This window comes from Blennius ocellaris, assembly GCF_963422515.1.
Source record: "Blennius ocellaris genome assembly, contig: SUPER_13_unloc_2, whole genome shotgun sequence".
Lineage (NCBI taxonomy): Eukaryota > Metazoa > Chordata > Actinopteri > Blenniiformes > Blenniidae > Blennius > Blennius ocellaris.
The window spans coordinates 433,014-451,555 of NW_027662312.1; positions in this window are offsets into that span (position 1 = coordinate 433,014).

The following is an 18,542-nucleotide window of genomic DNA, read 5'->3' on the forward strand; positions in this document are numbered from 1 at the left end:
CTGGAGAATTTAAAGGCTTTTGTTTTACATCATTTTACTGTGAAAACATATTGCATCAGGAGAAAACTCCAGAGATTTAGCACAATAAAACACTTTTTTTAGTTACTGTTTTCCAGAAGTATAGAAGTTTTACTCAAATAACTCAAAACAACTTTCTAAATGTTTGGTTTGAACAAACTATAGTTGTCGTTTATTGTTGAACTATTTTAGCGACACTGTAAAATCTAACAGTCCTAATAATTATATTTATTCAGCTTTGCCTTTGTTGAGTGTTTGTTGAAATTTCTAAGTTTATTTTCTGTTATGCAGAAAAATTAGTTTCGCAAACTTGATTTAGTTTTTCCTACAATGTGAACGAAGGCAGCTGCTGATGTTTGGTAGCAGCTGCCTTCATTCAAATCATAAATTCTTTATATCATTGAGGAAAGCTTCTTATTTTAATTTAACATCAAATCCATGAAAAAAAGTGTGTCTATTTCTCACGACTGAGTTTTGTGACGTTTTACTAACGCGATAAAAACGATTGGATGTTTTCAAGCCTCATGTATAAAATGTTACTCATCCTGTTTCCCTTTAATACTTAATTCTGTACATTTAAAACAAAACTACTTTTTGTTTGGTGTCTGTTTCATAGAAAAGTGAGTTTCAACCACCTCTGAGTCAGTTTCAAAATAAAACAAAAACAAGCCATCTTGCTTGTAAACGAGTCTATTTTTATGAGAACTTATCTTTTGGTGTGCAAACAGCTTTTATTAGCACTGTATTACTTATGAAGCACATCATGTTTGTTCACATAGAAAAAAAATGCAGTGTTTTTCTGAATGAACAGGATTTGTCATGATAAAACAAAGTTTTTGAGTTTATATTTAGTGAGCAAGACTGAACATCATAAAGCTTCATAGAAACAGCCTGGAATGAAGGTTTTGTAAAAAAATAAAAAAAGAAAAAAAACCTTGATGTATCCTGAACAGGCTGTATTGAATCGGCAGTATTGCGCTGGCGTCTCACATGTTACATGATTTTAGGCTTCAGGTGAGTTAAAGTCCCAGTGAAATGTAAAACACTACTTTGTAAAAAACGATAGTTGTGGTTCTACTTGTAAGGTTCCTCCGACTCTGCCCCTCCACTGTTGTCACATAACAAAGTTATTTGAATATTGAATCTCCAGCCGAGGAAGTCGGGGGAATCCTTCTTCGTGGGCGTGACGTCAAGAGTTGTGCAGATCTCCATCTGTTGTGTTTATATCGGCTTGTTTCCTCTTAAATATCAAAGTTTTAACAGTGTTTTGAAGTTATAGTCTGCGTTTTATGAGCCTTGATGAAAGATTGAGCCTGGAAGAGACCAGAGAGGAGGAAAGGAGCACGGGGGGAGCCGCTAGCTCGGGCGGCTAGCGGGAGCCGCTAGCTCGGGCGCCTAGCGGGAGCCGCTAGCTCGGGCGGCTAGTAGACGATCAAGTAATACCTGGACTCATCTTCGGTGATTCCACGCAGTGGGAAAAGCGCTTCGACATGCTGGAACCACAAAGCCGGTCGTTCTGCCAAAAGTCAGGAGCCTCAAAGCCTCAAAGGTGAAAACTGGCGGCTGCTGAGGCGAGGAGACGAGGAGATGAGGAGACGAGGAGACATGGAGACGAGGAGACAAGGAGACGAGGAGACGAGGACGAATGGAGGACGAAGCGTCTTCTGCTTCCTCAAACATGTTCCAGACGGGGTCACCGATGGCAGAACCACCTTCTGTGTCTTCTTCATCAATCACTGGCTTTGAAATGATGATGATGATGAAATCTGGTTCAATTCAGCCTCTTCGTGGTCAAAACTCTGATCCTCCATAATGTAAACACAACTTGGGCGTGTGCACAACTCGTGACATCACTCTATTATTGTCAGAAGCTCCGCCCAGCAGAGGAAATACCAACGTTTATCGGCTATTTTCTCACAGATTGTCGTGTTTTAACATTTTACCTTCAGCCAGTTAGCATGAAAATGTCCCTAGAAGCGACACCAGAGTGTTTTGGAGGTGGAAGTTTCATTTCACTAGGACTTTAAAGGTGATGTATGACAGATGAAGACAGGTGTGGAAGGTGGGAAAACATGGTTGTTCCTGCCGCCATGCTGGCCACCGACACACAGTCACAACCAGCACTATATTGGCAGAGGGAAGAACTACAGAAATGTGAACAATCTGTTTTCAAGGTTTAGATCATAAATGGGAATGTCACCCAAAGAACTGAGCGTTGGACCTGGATTGATTGTTGTGCTACACATGAGGAACATCAGGCCATCCACACCAAACATCTGGCCTCCACATCCCCACAGTGTGGCACATTGAGTGTTTCCATCTTTATTTCCCCTCAACCAGTTTTCTGACTCACATATTGCTGTGTTGCTCTATTTCACTTCATCAGTTGAACAATTCTCCTGGCTAAGCTATTGATTGCTCACATTAGATTCATTGTGTGCAGGTGAACGTTTTATTGTGAAAATAAGTGCATTGACTGAAATGATGTGGACAAGCTGTCTCCTCGAGGACATTTACAGTTTGTACAACAGTTGTTTGGTTGCTTAGCAACACATCAGAGCCCTGCAGAGCTTCATGGAGGAGGAGGTTTAATACAAAGCTTTTCCCTTCACAGGTTCTTTGAAAGACGTGTGATGAAAATATTTGCTCCTGTTGACTAAACTGTATGACCACATAATGACTAAAAGCTTTTATTGTGAAGTAGGATCACAAGCATTTGTACAGATGATGTGACTTCCCCCTCTTCTCTTTACATTGAGAGAGAACTGCAGGAAGTTGTTCATCTGTGGAACACTCACAGAATCCCCCGTCCAGAAACGCTGTGTCTCCAGCAGGACGTCCAGTGACGATGTCCACCTTGCCTGATGCTCGGGACTGTCGTAAAGACGTGTCCCAACAAAAGACACAGGCTTGCAGTGAGGAATCCTCCAGAGAGGACCGTGTCCCTGTGATGATGTTGTTTTGGACATTAGTTGCCTTGTCAGGACAGAAAACAGTCTTCATCCACCCACCAGCCCTGAAGAAGCTGTTGAGCTCTACATGTTTTGACCTGCTGACCTTCCTGTCCACATGTCCAATGTCAACGTTCTCATCAAACTGTCCTCCAGTGACCAGATGAGCTCTGACACTTCCAACAGGGGAGGATGCTAATAAGATCTAGTGGAAGTTGGAACAGCTTCCTCATTGTTTCATATAATAGGTCATATCATATAATAGGTCCATGCAGGACAATCCGTCTTTACAGGTTGACCTCCGTGATTCTTCTTCAACGTCCGTCCGTCCAGCGGAGGTGAAAAAAAGGTGAAATACATCCAGTATGATGACATCGAGGTTACACAACGCTTGTACTGAGAAGAGAATTCATCAAATTGTACATTATTAACTAATAACTAAAATAAATATAAAATACATATTGTACATATTAAACTGTCTTATCAAAAATTATTCAAGACAACAAAGTTATTTTAAATCGTTTATTGATGAAAATAAATACAAAAGACAAACTGTTAAGTTTTAACCAGGTCTTTGTAAATGTTGACAAAAGGAGTCCTCGTCCATCCACTGGGGACAATTTGAGGTTGGAGGACAAATCCACTGGTGGAGATGGGAATTGAACCTGCAACCTTCCCATGGGGCGAAGACCCGGCCTGTAATGGAACCGACATGAAAACTGTTCAAATGATCACTCAGGTGATTTCACAGCCACTAAGAGCCTTTATTTTGTTATGTTTGTTTGTGTTGCTGTAATCGGTTTTGTTTTGAATATTTTTATATGCGTCACATGAAAAGTGTATGAAAACTTTCATTTTTACAATAAAGGGCCTTTTATCACATATAATAATCTGTGGGAAAAGCATCAAACTGACCAGAATTGCACAAATCTCACTGATTTTCAGCTTAAAATGTTGTGTGAATTTGATGTTTTTCTCTCATTATTGGTGTAAAAGTTTAAAAATCGTATTTACACATCTTAGTCAGCACTGCTGTTGATGTGTTATTGACGACGTAGGTGGTTTTCATTTCCCCAATCAGGCAGCAGAAGAGCTTTTACAAGGCGAAGGGAAACAATACGTCATTATATTTTCCTTTTAAAGCAGAATTAAAATGATGTATCATCATTTAGACTTTCATTGTTTAACCCTTCATAAGCAGCACCTATTTGACCACGTCTTACTGCTTCTTTTTAACTCCTCGTGGTTATTGTGACAGAAAAATCTACATTTTCCACAATTACACACTAAAATCACACAGTACGTTATAAATCACTGTACAGGCAGAACATTTCCTAAAAACTCAAATCCATTTGTTTCCAGCAAACTGCACCATGATCCTGTCCTGTCCATTCCTACATGACCCAGTTCCTCCATGTCAGTGTTCAAAGGGACTCACTGCAGCTTTTTGTTTTCACAATCTCACTAAAATCACACTGAATTGAAATGGTTTGCTGCCAAGGCAGATTTTTAAAAACTCCCTAAAAAATCTAATTGTTTTCAGTAAACTGCACCACGTTCTTGTTCTACATGACCACTGGACCCTCTGGCTCAATTTCCAAATGGACTCGCTGCAGCTTTTTTCACAATGAAACACTTAAATTACACCAGTAAATGTAATGCAGTACAGGCTGATAAAAAAAAAAGAAAATCCCCACAGGGACAATAAAAGTATATATGAACTTATTGAGGATGTTGTGTAGTGACATCCACTCATCTTTCTCTCTTTCTCCCTCTGATTCTCTCTTTTAATTTTTTTTGGGTGGAATTATTAAAATTCTTCTAATATTTAAATAAATATGCAATTACTTACAACATATACTTGTTTTTTGGGTTTTTTTAATCTCACACTACTATAATAAAGCAGCCGGTGGATCCACACGCTGCACAAGGTGCCTTTATTTTACCACCTGCTGTACAAAATGTCTGTCGGCCACTGAATATGATGTTTTTGTCCATATTTAGAGGAGAGACTGACGGCAGGTCACCAAGGGGAGGACCAACACTTGTTGTTTTCCACTTAAAGCACTGATCATATGACTTTGTTTCTCATGAGGAAAGTCTTGTTTGAGCACAGGTTGACCTGGTGTGACGTCCCTTCAGGCGTCTGAGTGACGGTGCAGTGAAGACGGTCAGCCAGTGTGGAGGACGAGGGAAGAAATGTGGAAATGAAACAAGAAGGACAACATTCATCATCAAAACACAGAGTTTGAGATCAGATGAACTGGTGCTGGAGCTCAACATGTTTTGCTCAATGGCGGAGTTTGATTTAGCTTTGGGCAACGTGGACGAGGCCTGCAGGGAGCAACCTGTGAGGAGGCGCACCTTGCACAGATTGGGCTTGTTGACACTCCCGTGTGGTGCAAGGAAGAAGTGCAACCTGATCCGGACATTCAACAGATCAACTTCTGCTGTTGATAAAAAAAATAAAACTCTGCTCTGGCTGCTTCCTGCATTCACGGCCATAGACACACAGTTCTGCTGAAGACGAAGCAGTGGATGGAGTCTGGCCGGGGGGGGGGGGGGGGGGGGGGGGGGTCATAGTGGAGAGGCAGGGACGGTGTTCATTACAACAAATGTCCGGGAATAAACTTCACATTCATTCATGTTTTTCTACAAATTTGCTGCAACAAATGGGAGCATGTCAGGTTTTTTAAATGGGCGACTTGTAAAGTAGAATTTGGGCTCCTGTAGTTACGGATATGTAAGTGTGGTGTTGTATTTGTAGAGAGAAAAATACATCTACAACTATACAACCCACAGTACACAACTACAAATATTATTAAAGCTGCAAGCAGTGAGGTCAGGACAATCATGGCCTATATATATATATATATATATATATATATATATATATATATATATATATATATATATATATATATATATATATATATATATATATATAGGCCATGATTTTCAGATATGATAGAAGATGATAGATAGATCCATGATGTGATAGAAGACCTGCTTCAGAACCTTTTTCAATTGTGAGTAGAAGAAGAAAAAGATAATAAATATATTATATATATAATAAGAATACAATATAATTAGGATAATATAAAAAAAGTATATAGCATATTATTAATTAACATGGTAATATCATTATTAATATGATATAATAATTAATTCCCGTCATGATTTTGACACATTGACGGAGGCTGCAGCAGGACAGTTACCGTAAATTCCGGACTAGAAGCCGCTACTTTTTCCCCCACACTTTGAGCACTGTGGCTTTTACTACGGTGCGCTCATACATGTTTTTGTTTGTTTGTTTTCGTGGCGAAAAAGATTTTGCCTAGCAACCGTAGACCAATCAAATGAATGAGTAGTTCACAGAGGTCCAATGAAATTGTTTGATCAATCAAGCGCACTTTATTATTGCAAATCAGTCATTTGTACTCATCAACATGGAAAATAATGAAGAAAAGCATCTGATGAGGCTTTTAAGTTAAAGATGATCAATCTGGAGGTTGAAGAAGGAAATCAAGCTGCAGGACTGCTGGTGATGAAGAGGATGGACTGCTGGTGATGAAGAGGATGGACTGCTGGTGATGAAGAGGATGGACTGCTGGTGATGAAGAGGATGGACTGCTGGTGATGAAGAGGATGGACTGCTGGTGATGAAGAGGATGGACTGCTGCTGATGAAGAGGATGGACTGCTGGTGATGAAGAGGATGGACTGCTGGTGATGAAGAGGATGGACTGCTGGTGATGAAGAGGATGGACTGCTGCTGATGAAGAGGATGGACTGCTGGTGATGAAGAGGATGGACTGCTGGTGATGAAGAGGATGGACTGCTGGTGATGAAGAGGATGGACTGCTGCTGATGAAGAGGATGGACTGCTGGTGATGAAGAGGATGGACTGCTGCTGATGAAGAGGATGGACTGCTGGTGATGAAGAGGATGGACTGCTGGTGATGAAGAGGATGGACTGCTGCTGATGAAGAGGATGGACTGCTGGTGATGAAGAGGATGGACTGCTGCTGATGAAGAGGATGGACTGCTGGTGATGAAGAGGATGGACTGCTGGTGATGAAGAGGATGGACTGCTGGTGATGAAGAGGATGGACTGCTGGTGATGAAGAGGATGGACTGCTGGTGATGAAGAGGATGGACTGCTGGTGATGAAGAGGCTGGACTGCTGTGTGATGAAGAGGATGGACTGCTGCTGATGAAGAGGACGGACTGCTGGTGATGAAGAGGATGGACTGCTGGTGATGAAGAGGATGGACTGCTGCTGATGAAGAGGATGGACTGCTGGTGATGAAGAAGATGGACTACTGCGTGATGAAGAGGATGGACTGCTGGTGATGAAGAGGATGGACTGCTGCTGATGAAGAGGACGGACTGCTGGTGATGAAGAGGACGGACTGCTGGTGATGAAGAGGATGGACTGCTGCTGATGAAGAGGATGGACTGCTGGTGATGAAGAGGATGGACTGCTGGTGATGAAGAGACGGACTGCTGGTGATGAAGAGGATGGACTGCTGGTGATGAAGAGGATGGACTGCTGGTGATGAAGAAGATGGACTACTGCGTGATGAAGAGGATGGACTGCTGGTGATGAAGAGGATGGACTGCTGCTGATGAAGAGGACGGACTGCTGGTGATGAAGAGGACGGACTGCTGGTGATGAAGAGGATGGACTGCTGCTGATGAAGAGGATGGACTGCTGCTGATGAAGAGGATGGACTGCTGCTGATGAAGAGGATGGACTGCTGGTGATGAAGAGGACGGACTGCTGGTGATGAAGAGGATGGACTGATGTGTGATGAAGAGGACGGACTGCTGCTGATGAAGAGGATGGACTGCTGCTGATGAAGAGGATGGACTGCTGGTGATGAAGAGGATGGACTGCTGGTGATGAAGAAGATGGACTACTGCGTGATGAAGAGGATGGACTGCTGGTGATGAAGAGGATGGACTGCTGGTGATGAAGAGGATGGACTGCTGCTGATGAAGAGGACGGACTGCTGGTGATGAAGAGGATGGACTGCTGGTGATGAAGAGGATGGACTGCTGGTGATGAAGAGGATGGACTGCTGCTGATGAAGAGGACGGACTGCTGGTGATGAAGAGGACGGACTGCTGGTGATGAAGAGGATGGACTGCTGGTGATGAAGAGGATGGACTGCTGGTGATGAAGAGGATGGACTGCTGGTGATGAAGAGGATGGACTGCTGGTGATGAAGAGGACGGACTGCTGGTGATGAAGAGGATGGACTGCTGGTGATGAAGAGGACGGACTGCTGGTGATGAAGAGGATGGACTGATGTGTGATGAAGAGGACGGACTGCTGCTGATGAAGAGGATGGACTGCTGCTGATGAAGAGGATGGACTGCTGGTGATGAAGAGGACGGACTGCTGGTGATGAAGAGGATGGACTGATGTGTGATGAAGAGGACGGACTGCTGCTGATGAAGAGGATGGACTGCTGCTGATGAAGAGGATGGACTGCTGGTGATGAAGAGGATGGACTGCTGGTGATGAAGAGGATGGACTGCTGGTGATGAAGAGGATGGACTGCTGGTGATGAAGAGGATGGACTGCTGGTGATGAAGAGGATGGACTGCTGGTGATGAAGAGGATGGACTGCTGGTGATGAAGAGGATGGACTGCTGGTGATGAAGAGGATGGACTGCTGGTGATGAAGAGGATGGACTGCTGGTGATGAAGAGGATGTTTAATTCAGACAGTGAATTAGAGACTTTGATGGTTTCAGTGCAGGAGGAAGATGAAGACCATCATGGACGGTTCCTGGTAGGCTGCAGTAGACGTATATATTGTTACCAGTCGTCATGGAGATATCTCCTAGTAGAATGTTGTTCATTGTTCAGTAAAAAGGCATAAGCAACGTAATGTGTGTGTTACCAATACCTACATATATTTAAAGGAGCCGTGTTACAGGACAACAATCTACAATATGTACGGTATTTGTTTATGTTACCATGCTGATTAAAGTAAAAGTTAAAAACTCCTCAGGTGTAGTATCTTTCTGTGTAAATGCCTCATATTATAAACGTTTCTGGTTCTCTGTTGAGACTTAAAAGTGAAAGTGACAGCAGCTGGACGTGTGGCAGGTGGCGTGTCTCTTTTCACTTTGATGTCTTAATAGAGAGAACAAAAACACGTTTACAATAGTAAGAAGACATGATGAACGTTTTTGAGCTAATATCTCATATTACAACGTGGGGCACATGTGGCTTAAAATCCCTGCAGCTTGTACAAGAACAAAACTTATTTTCTTTCTAAAATTAGAGCATGCGGCTTTTAATCAGGTGGCTCTGTAGTCCAGAATTTACGGTAGTTTATTGACGTTTAAATGTGCTGCTGGGACCTGCAGCTTCAGTCCGTCGCAGCCGAGCAGCAGAGCCGAACTTCCAGTCTCCAGAAAGGATCAACAATAACCAGAGTAAGTGTTTTCATGGTTTAACACAGTAATACCAGTTCAACTCTGATGAAAAGTTCTAAAACACTTACAATTGGTCGCTCGGCTATCGAATTATAATCATTTATTTGAGGCTACAAATCCCGTCCTGCTAGCTGCTAAAGCTAACTACACCTCGTCTCCATGACGACACACATAAACACTGTAGTTTTCTGACTACGTTCTGACTATTACTAGTACTTTATTGATACTTTTCCACTATTATTGTCATTATTACACATTTATATATATATCATGTCTCTCCCAGACACATTCATATGAGATATTGTTTCCTTAACTGACTCGGTGTCAGAGATGCTAGCTAGAGATGCTAGCTAACACCGAGCAGCAGCCACACTCCAAATTCATTTCAGAAATGTTCAAGTTCTGTTTCATCTCCTTGGTTATCTTGTGTTTCAACACTCAGCTCCACCTGTCTATAAAAGGTGGAGGACAAATGGAGCATTTCCAGAAGGTTTAGTGGTGCAGTCTGGCAGTGAGAGCACTTTTACAAACATTGAGATGAGAAGTGATCAGGGTGAAGCTGTTGACATGTTTCTGGGCCTGTGAGCAGCTTGAGCTGTTAGAAGGTGTTTGAGCTTTTAGCCTAAAGACATGACTGGAAGTGAAAACAGAGCGGAGCTTCACTAATCACAGGACGTTTATATTGTTGGACTTCTCTGATCAACTCTCGTCACTTCATCTTATTGTGGCTCCGTGTTTTCATCAGCTTCTGTTTTTCAATCCTGCTGTAAATGACACTCAGATTATTGAGTCCACTTTTGAAACTCCAAATACAATCTAGTTTTAACTGGCAGAGTGGGAAAAGCAACATTTCACACTGTTTTCACTCAGAAGCTTCAATTTGTAGTGTTTCAGTATATTTTAAACATTTATCTTACAGTGAATTATCCTGTAGTATTAGTTGTTGCTACAGATATTGAATTGTGGTTGATGTTCTCTACAAGTATTTTCAACTGTGTTTATATTTACTGCTGTGAAATCATGAATTCAGTCATTTCTGATGTTAAGAACTATTAGTGCCAGTGTTTCTGTCATTATTCTTGTAACATGTTTGTCTTTAAAGTGACTCTGAACCTCATTCTAACATCCAACCATGTTTCTATCTCTAGGATGGACGTGTTCAAGGGCCTGAAAGACCTTCTGAAAAAGAAGTCCACCCGAGACCCGGTCCTCCTGGTGGAGGAAAAACCTCTGGCTGAGTATGTGTCCTGTTGTTTTTAAATCATGTGGTTTTCTTCAAGTTGCTCTCAGTTGAAAGACTCCAGTTACGTCTCTGAGACGTTTTGATACTTTTGTAAATGGCATTAGTTTCATAACTCGGCTATTTCAAACCTACAGTAAATAGTGTTTTTGCACCTCAATAATCAACTGTTTAGTATTTATATTGTTTTATATTTTGACTTGCCACTTTTATTTTTTCCCAAGTTTTTCTGGTGCCTAAATTTAGGCTCATTTGTACTTGAAGTGAAGGTTGATTAGTCCGTAAACTAACAACCACGCCAAACCCAAAGAGTCATTCTTCATCTTGTGCAGCAGTGGAACTTGTTGAACAGACGACAGGCTCATAGAGTTGTTTCTGTAGAGTCATGTTGCTACTACAGGAGGCTGTTGGAGCCATGTGGCTGAAGACTTTCACAATAAGGTTCAAAGTAATCCTGTACTGAGAAGACCACGATGTTCCACGTTTCACCTGAATTCTTCTCCCATGCTCACTTCCTACAGTTCCTCAGGTTGATCACGGTGCTGAAGGTTTGTTCAGCAAGGCTGGAAATGAGAATTGAAGACGTGTTCACTGTGACCTTCAGTTGTTCTTGTGCTTCATGTCTCACCACTTCCTCCAGTCAACCTGTGTCTTTTCTCTCCAGTCATCACAAAGTGGACCAGCGCTCCAAGCCCACAACGGAGGACGGCATCAGGTCCAGGCAGAAGCTGCTCCGAGGCCTCCGCCTCCTGGTGTCGTCCTCTGGCCAGAGGAGGCGCTGCTTCCAGGTACAATCCACACTCCTTCAACAAACCTTCACTGAACACTGAGTCACTGTGGAGGTGTGGAACATGAATTCACCCTGTTTTCCTTCACTTCATTCACACCTTGCTTTTCTTTTGGGACCTCCTGCAGTCACACTCTTTGTTGTCCTTGTTGTTGTTGATGCAACAATCTTGTGTTGTGTGTTGCCAGGATCACAACTGTGAGGTGATGCCCTCCACCGTGTGGTACACCTCCACCCAGCTGACCCCCACCACCATCAGATTGAATATGGTCGGTGGCGAAGGCGACCAGGTGAAGCTGAGCTCTGCTGCCTGTCAGCTGATGATCAAACTGGATCCAGATACAATGAGGGACTTTATTTTCTTGACAAACATGTTGAATGTCTCTGTATTTTCTCTCTTTCACACTTTCAGAGAAGAAGACGAGTCCATGAGGACGAAGGTAAGATCACTGATCCGGACTCTTTGTTGTTGTTGTTGTTGTCTGAACACTCAGTTTGAAGATGCAACAATCTTCTTTGTGTGTTGTCAGGATCACAACTATGATCCGTCCAGCTGGTTCACCTCCACCCTGCTCACTCCCACCACCATCAGGTTCACTAGAGAGCAGAACAGAAAGAGGAAGAGGAGTGACGGAGGCTGTGAGAGTCCAGAGAACAAGAAGGTGAAGATGAGCTCAGCACTTTCAGGTGTTTCATTGTCCTTTTCATCCTTTGTGAAGCAGAGATGATCAAAGCCGGGGAGGATGAAGGTTCCTGCATCCACCCCAGCTCCTAGAAGACCAGAAGACCCCCCCCCCCCCACCACCCAGCCCCTCCAACACCACCCACCCCCCCACCCCATTTTCTAAATAAAACAAAAAAGTGTTGCACTGCACAAAGATGGTCACTGATTTGTAAACTTCAAACAATCAATGGAAAACCAGGCAGGAATCATGTGTACGATCACATTGTCTCCAGAGATAGAGAGAACACACACACACACACACACACACACACACACACACACACACACACACACACACACACACACACACACACACGGTGGTTCCTGGTCAGCCAACATGGCAACCTGCTGTTTTGCTGCAGAATTACTGCTGCAGTTGTAAAATTGGGCTTTTCAAAGTAGGGCTGCAACTAACGACTATTTTAATAGTCGACTAGTCACCGACTATTGAAACGATTAGTCGACGAATCGGATAATTATAATTTTTTTCTTAAATTTAGCATGAGGTTGCTTTAATTATGTGGCAAATGACAATAAACACAAGAAAGGTGGGTACTTCAATGAAAAATGCATCTTTTATTCAACTTTGCTGCTGATAGGCCATAAATCCAAATAAACCTCTGTCCAAGGACAGGCAAATGTGTTTTATAAAAAAATTAATTACAATCAAGTAAACATTTCTTTCCTGTAAACCAAGGGCACATTAGCAGCAGTAAAACATGAAATAAAAAAAATATAAAGTGCATTTTGTGAAGTGCATTCAGTTGTAAAAGAACTTTACAATTGTCAACAGTCTGAAATCTAACGGTTTTAACAACGGACATGTGTAGATACACCGCTGAAGAAGCATTCAGAGTTGTCCACATTCATGTTGAAAACATGGACAGTGTGCTACAACCTGGACACAAACCTGTCCTGGTGGACAGACCAGGTTTAAAATCAACATGAGGCTCAGGATGTAATCTTTTTCTTCGCCGTATCCAAGCTACAATGCTCCCAAACTTCTGACGTTCTCGTGCGCGCAGCTGCTGTGTTGGACGCCGCCATTATTTCTGTGTACGTTACCTTGCGTCAGAGACGCTATTGCGCATGTGCGACTCGGCAGAGATTGTAATGAAGTGTGATGTCTCACTCTGTTGGAAAAAACCCGTCTAGCGACGAATGTCGACAATGGAATTCATTGTCGACAATTTCTATTATCGATTTTTGTCGACAACGTCGACGAATCGTTGCAGCCCTATTTCACAGTAAAGCTAATGACTTTCACTTTGTCAATCATTCGTCAGGGAACTTTTAAAGTGAAACTTTCTGCCTGAATATTATTGCAGTGGGTATTCTGCTGCTCTGACGTCACAGTTCTGCATCCAGAGTCGCTGCTCATTCTGCTGCTCCGGTAAGGGAGGAAAACAAACAAACAAACCAAGAAGTAAACAAAGTTACGTTAATGTTTATTGACACTCCATGACAGCGATACATGGAGAGAGAGGAGTTCCTCCAATCCTTCATCTTTAAACCATGAAGTGCTCATAAAACCTCTATTTCTGAGTGTCCTTGCTTTGCATCAGTCGTCACTCACACCTTTGCACAGTTCACCAGATCAACATATTCTTCATTTTACCAAGCGACCAAAGACTCCTCAGATCTTCTTCCATGTTTAGGGTTTGTTTTCCACAGAGAGACGACGGGAGTGTTGTTAACAAATCTTATCTATGCTCTGAATATTTTGTGCTCCACTATAGGAGAAGTCTTCTGGTCATTTCACTACATTTTGCACAACAAAGTTTCATTAAAATATTGATTTAGTCGTCATTGTTTACTTTAGTGAGACGTTTCCTTCACAACCAATTCAAACCATAAAGAAGTGCTGTGAAACAGGGAGAAAACGTTTGTTTTTCAAACTAAAAGTAAACATTTATCCCCATGAAGGTTCCTGTTCCGCCGTCAGCAGCGACTGAGACAAACTAAGAAAGGACAAAAGAGTGTGAATGATCATCTCTGTTGTCTGTTGGGCGTCTTTGTTGCCTAAAATGTGTGTTCCAGAAGGTTTCCGGGATCTAAGTGTAGAGAAGTGGCAGGTTCTACTCCCTGGAGCTGACCTTCACCGTGCCTGCAGGACCTCTAATGGAGGTGAGAGGTCACAGGTCACTGAACCATCACTGTCTCATTCCACTGCCATGCAAACTGAGCTGCACTTCCTGTTCCTTTCCTCACATTCCCTCTTCGTCCAGCTCGGATCGACTCATTGTGACGTGGAGAAATCTCTCCTGAGTCACGGAGAAGCTCTGAGAGGATCTGAATGTGATTCAAACTTTGATGGAGTTACTCCACCTGAAGCTCTTTCTCCACTAACGAGTAGAAAAAACTCTACATTCTCCACTCTGCCGTCTGATTTCAAGCAGAATCCCACTTGTTCACGGTGTATTTTTATATTTATTATAATATGTCTATGTAAATAAACACATATTATAATATGTCTATGTAAATAAACACATATTATAATATGTCTATGTATATAAACACATATTATAATATGTATATGTATATAAACACATATTATAATATGTATATGTATATAAACACATATTATAATATGTCTATGTAAATAAACACATATTATAATATGTATATGCATATAAACACATATTATAATATGTATATGTATATAAACACATATTATAATATGTCTATGTAAATAAACACATATTATAATATGTCTATGCATATAAACACATATTATAATATGTATATGTATATAAACACATATTATAATATGTCTATGTAAATAAACACATATTATAATATGTCTATGCATATAAACACATATTATAATATGTCTATGCATATAAACACATATTATAATATGTATATGTATATAAACACATATTATAATATGTCTATGCATATAAACACATATTATAATATGTATATGTATATAAACACATATAATATGTATAATATGTGTATATTTGAGCTTGACAACAAGAGCGAACCCTGAGGCCCATCTAGTAATATTATAACATGTTACAGCTTCGCTAAACTTGCAGGATATTTAACTAGCAGGCGTGGAAACACCAGTTAATGAATGAACTCTGATCAATCATTTTCAACTCTAAATCTGCTGAAAACGAGCCGCAGAGTCACTGGTGCTGATGATGAAACACAACAACAGGCGTGATTCCACCAAACATCTGGCGGTAAAACGTGAGGCGCTCATGGCGGACGAGCTCAGATATAGAGAAGACACTAGTGATCGTCTGCTGGCTGAATATTGACACTCAAACTCTGAAAATCACCATTAAAATCCAAGCAAATGGTGAAAAGAAACATGTTGCTCACAGTTTCATCTCTGCCTACATGATGACGTATTAAATGAACACGGTGGTTTGACGTTCTCTCATGTTCACCTGGAACCATCATGACCCTGAATTCAAGCCCAATTCACACAACAATGTTTTCAAGTGAAAGCGGAAAACGTTTTGGTGTTTTCACTTTACAATTGTGTCGTGTCGCCACGGCAACGTTTTGAGAACGATGTCCGTTTATACGGAAACGGCAGAAACGCTGGAAATGACGCATGTTAGCATGACAGGCCACAAGGTGGTGCTGTTGGTTGTTTCTGTAATGAAACTACACGTGTGTGTGTGTGTGTGTGTGTGTGTGTGTGTGTGTGTGTGTGTGTGTGTGTGTGTGTGTGTGTGTGTGTGTGTGTGTGTGTGTGTGTGTGTGTGTGTGTGTGTGTGTGAGAAACTGATACACACAAAAGACGACCACAGGAAGATTAATCGATTATTGATCGCCCTCCTCGTCCGACCAAGGAACATTTTGTTAGTTTGATTTGTCGACAAAAAACCACAAATAATAATCAGAAGCCAAAAAACTGGTCTTTTTCTCATTTGAGCCAGAAAATAAAAAAATGAGAATTGATGTTTTTGTTTTCTGGCTTTTAGACAAAAATCAAAAAAGATGGAAATCAACGTTGTCTTTGATGGGCGGGGCTTCAACGCCTCTTTTGTTGATGATTGGTTCATGTTTGCCTGAACTTTTCACAGTAAAAGTCCACATTAACACAACACACTGTTATGGGGGTGGACGGAGGCTCAAGTGCAGGAAGCAGCCAGGAAACACATTCAATGTTCTTTATCTTTTATTTATGTGTTAATTTGAGCAGTAAACATTCTGCTCACAAGGAGTGGGCTGAAGCAAGAAGCTTCTGAGCGCCGACCCCCAAACTCAGAGCAACAAAAAGTACATTTCACACTAGTGTAGAAAGAACAAAACAAACGAATTCCAACATCAGCCAGCGTGTGTCCTCTCAAACATGAAGGTGTTTTCAACTCATGGCAGCTTTCACTGCAGCTGGCGTCAGTTTGGAAACAATCCAAGGGAAGACACAGCGCCATGACAAGTCCAGATTAATCCAAACATGTGCAAAGTGTGAGGAGGGAAGCAGCCTCTGGGCCAGGCTCAGGCTGGTTACATCTGGTTCTGTCTGCTTCGGAGCACGTTAGACCATTTACATATATTATCATTGCATCACACCCATTAAACTTTCATTTTACAACCAGGCCGGGTCGGTAGTTATGTAAACTGATTGTGACGTGTAAATAGGTTGTAAATACGGTTCGATAAAAGGTCAACTTGATAAAGCAATCTATCGTTTCTGTTGTGTTCTGCTTTAACACGTAACAGAATTGGGGGCTGTGCGTCCGGGATTATCCCGTTTACGAGTCATATTGTGTTATTGTGAAGGATTTTAAACTGTAAATCCTGTATTCTGTGATATTTTTACTGTCTTTTATTTCGTGATTATGGCGGAAGCGGTGCGCGAGTTTTTGCAATTGCCAACTCAAAAAGGTTTGCAGGGCTTGAGAAAAACTGACTTGCTCGAAGTTGTGAAGTCATTAAACTTAGCTGATGTGACGACTAGTGACACAAAGGCAATGATCGCTAGACGGATAGCCCAATACTACTTTGATGAGGATGTCTTCACAAACGAAGATTTAGCTCAATTTACAGACACTGCTGCCGAGTCGCCTAAATCTAGCGCAGATCTCCAGTTTAGGATTCAACTGATGGAGATGGAACGTGAACGAGAGCAAGAGCGCGCAGGCGAGAGAGAGAGAGAAAGACAGTTTGAACTCGACAAGTTAAAATTGCAGAGAGAAGAAAGAGAAAAAGAAGGTGAACGACAAGAGAGGTTGGAAATAGAAAGATTAGTGATGGAAAGAAAGAAAATTGAATTAGAAAGAGAGAAAATGGAAAAAGAAATGGAACTGGCCAAAATAGGAAAAACCATGGGGAATTCTGATCAATTCTGTGCCAGCAGAGAAGTGAGATTGGTTCCACCCTTTGATGAGTTGGAAGTAGACAAATATTTCCAGCATTTTGAAAAGGTTGCAGAATGTTTAAAGTGGCCTAAACAATATTGGCCTTTAATGCTACAAAGTGTGATTAGGGGTAAAGCACAACAAGCTTATTCCGCTCTGTCTGCTGAGGATGCCGCGAATTATGAAGTGGTAAAGAAAACTATTTTATCTGCTTACGAGTTAGTTGGAGAAGCATATAGGCAGAAATTCCGCAGCCTCAGGAAAAATGAAAACCAAACTTACATTGAATTTGCTCATGACAAAGAGGTTTACTTTGCGCGTTGGTGTTCATCTAAGAACATTAAAGGGGATCAACAATTGCTTAAAGATCTGATGTTGGTGGAAGAATTCAAACGGTGTGTTAAAGATGACGTAAAAAGTTATCTAGATGAGAGAGATGCCAAAACCTTACAAGAAGCAGCTAAGCTAGCTGATGAGTATTCACTCACTCATAGGTCTAAATTTGGGCTACAAGACAAGCCGCATATTTCCAAAAAGAATGGTAGTAAACCCAACCCAACTCAAGTCACAGATGTGAAAACCAAAGATGCTGAAACAAAAACCAAAACTGATACAAAGAAGGAAACTACAAGTAGTTTTACGTGTCATTACTGTAAAAAGCCAGGTCATATCATGTCTGAATGCTACGCTCTTAAAAGAAAGAAAGAACGTGAAGTCACACCTAATGCTTTTGTACAGTCATTTGCTGAATTACCTGTTGACGTGGGTTTAAATGAACCATGTTGTCCTTATGATGCCAATAAGGCTGAGTCATCTGATCTTCTTAGGAAAGAGTTCCTACCATTTGTGTCAGAGGGATTTGTTTCCTCAAGTGAGGATTCTACTCCTCATCCCATTCGTATTCTTCGCGATACTGGAGCATCCCAGTCGCTTTTGTTGAGAGAGGCATTGTCCGTGAGTGTGAAGACACCACCATAGGGGACTTTACTCTTGTTCAGGGGATTGAGGGTTGAATTGGTACTGTACCTCTGCACTCTG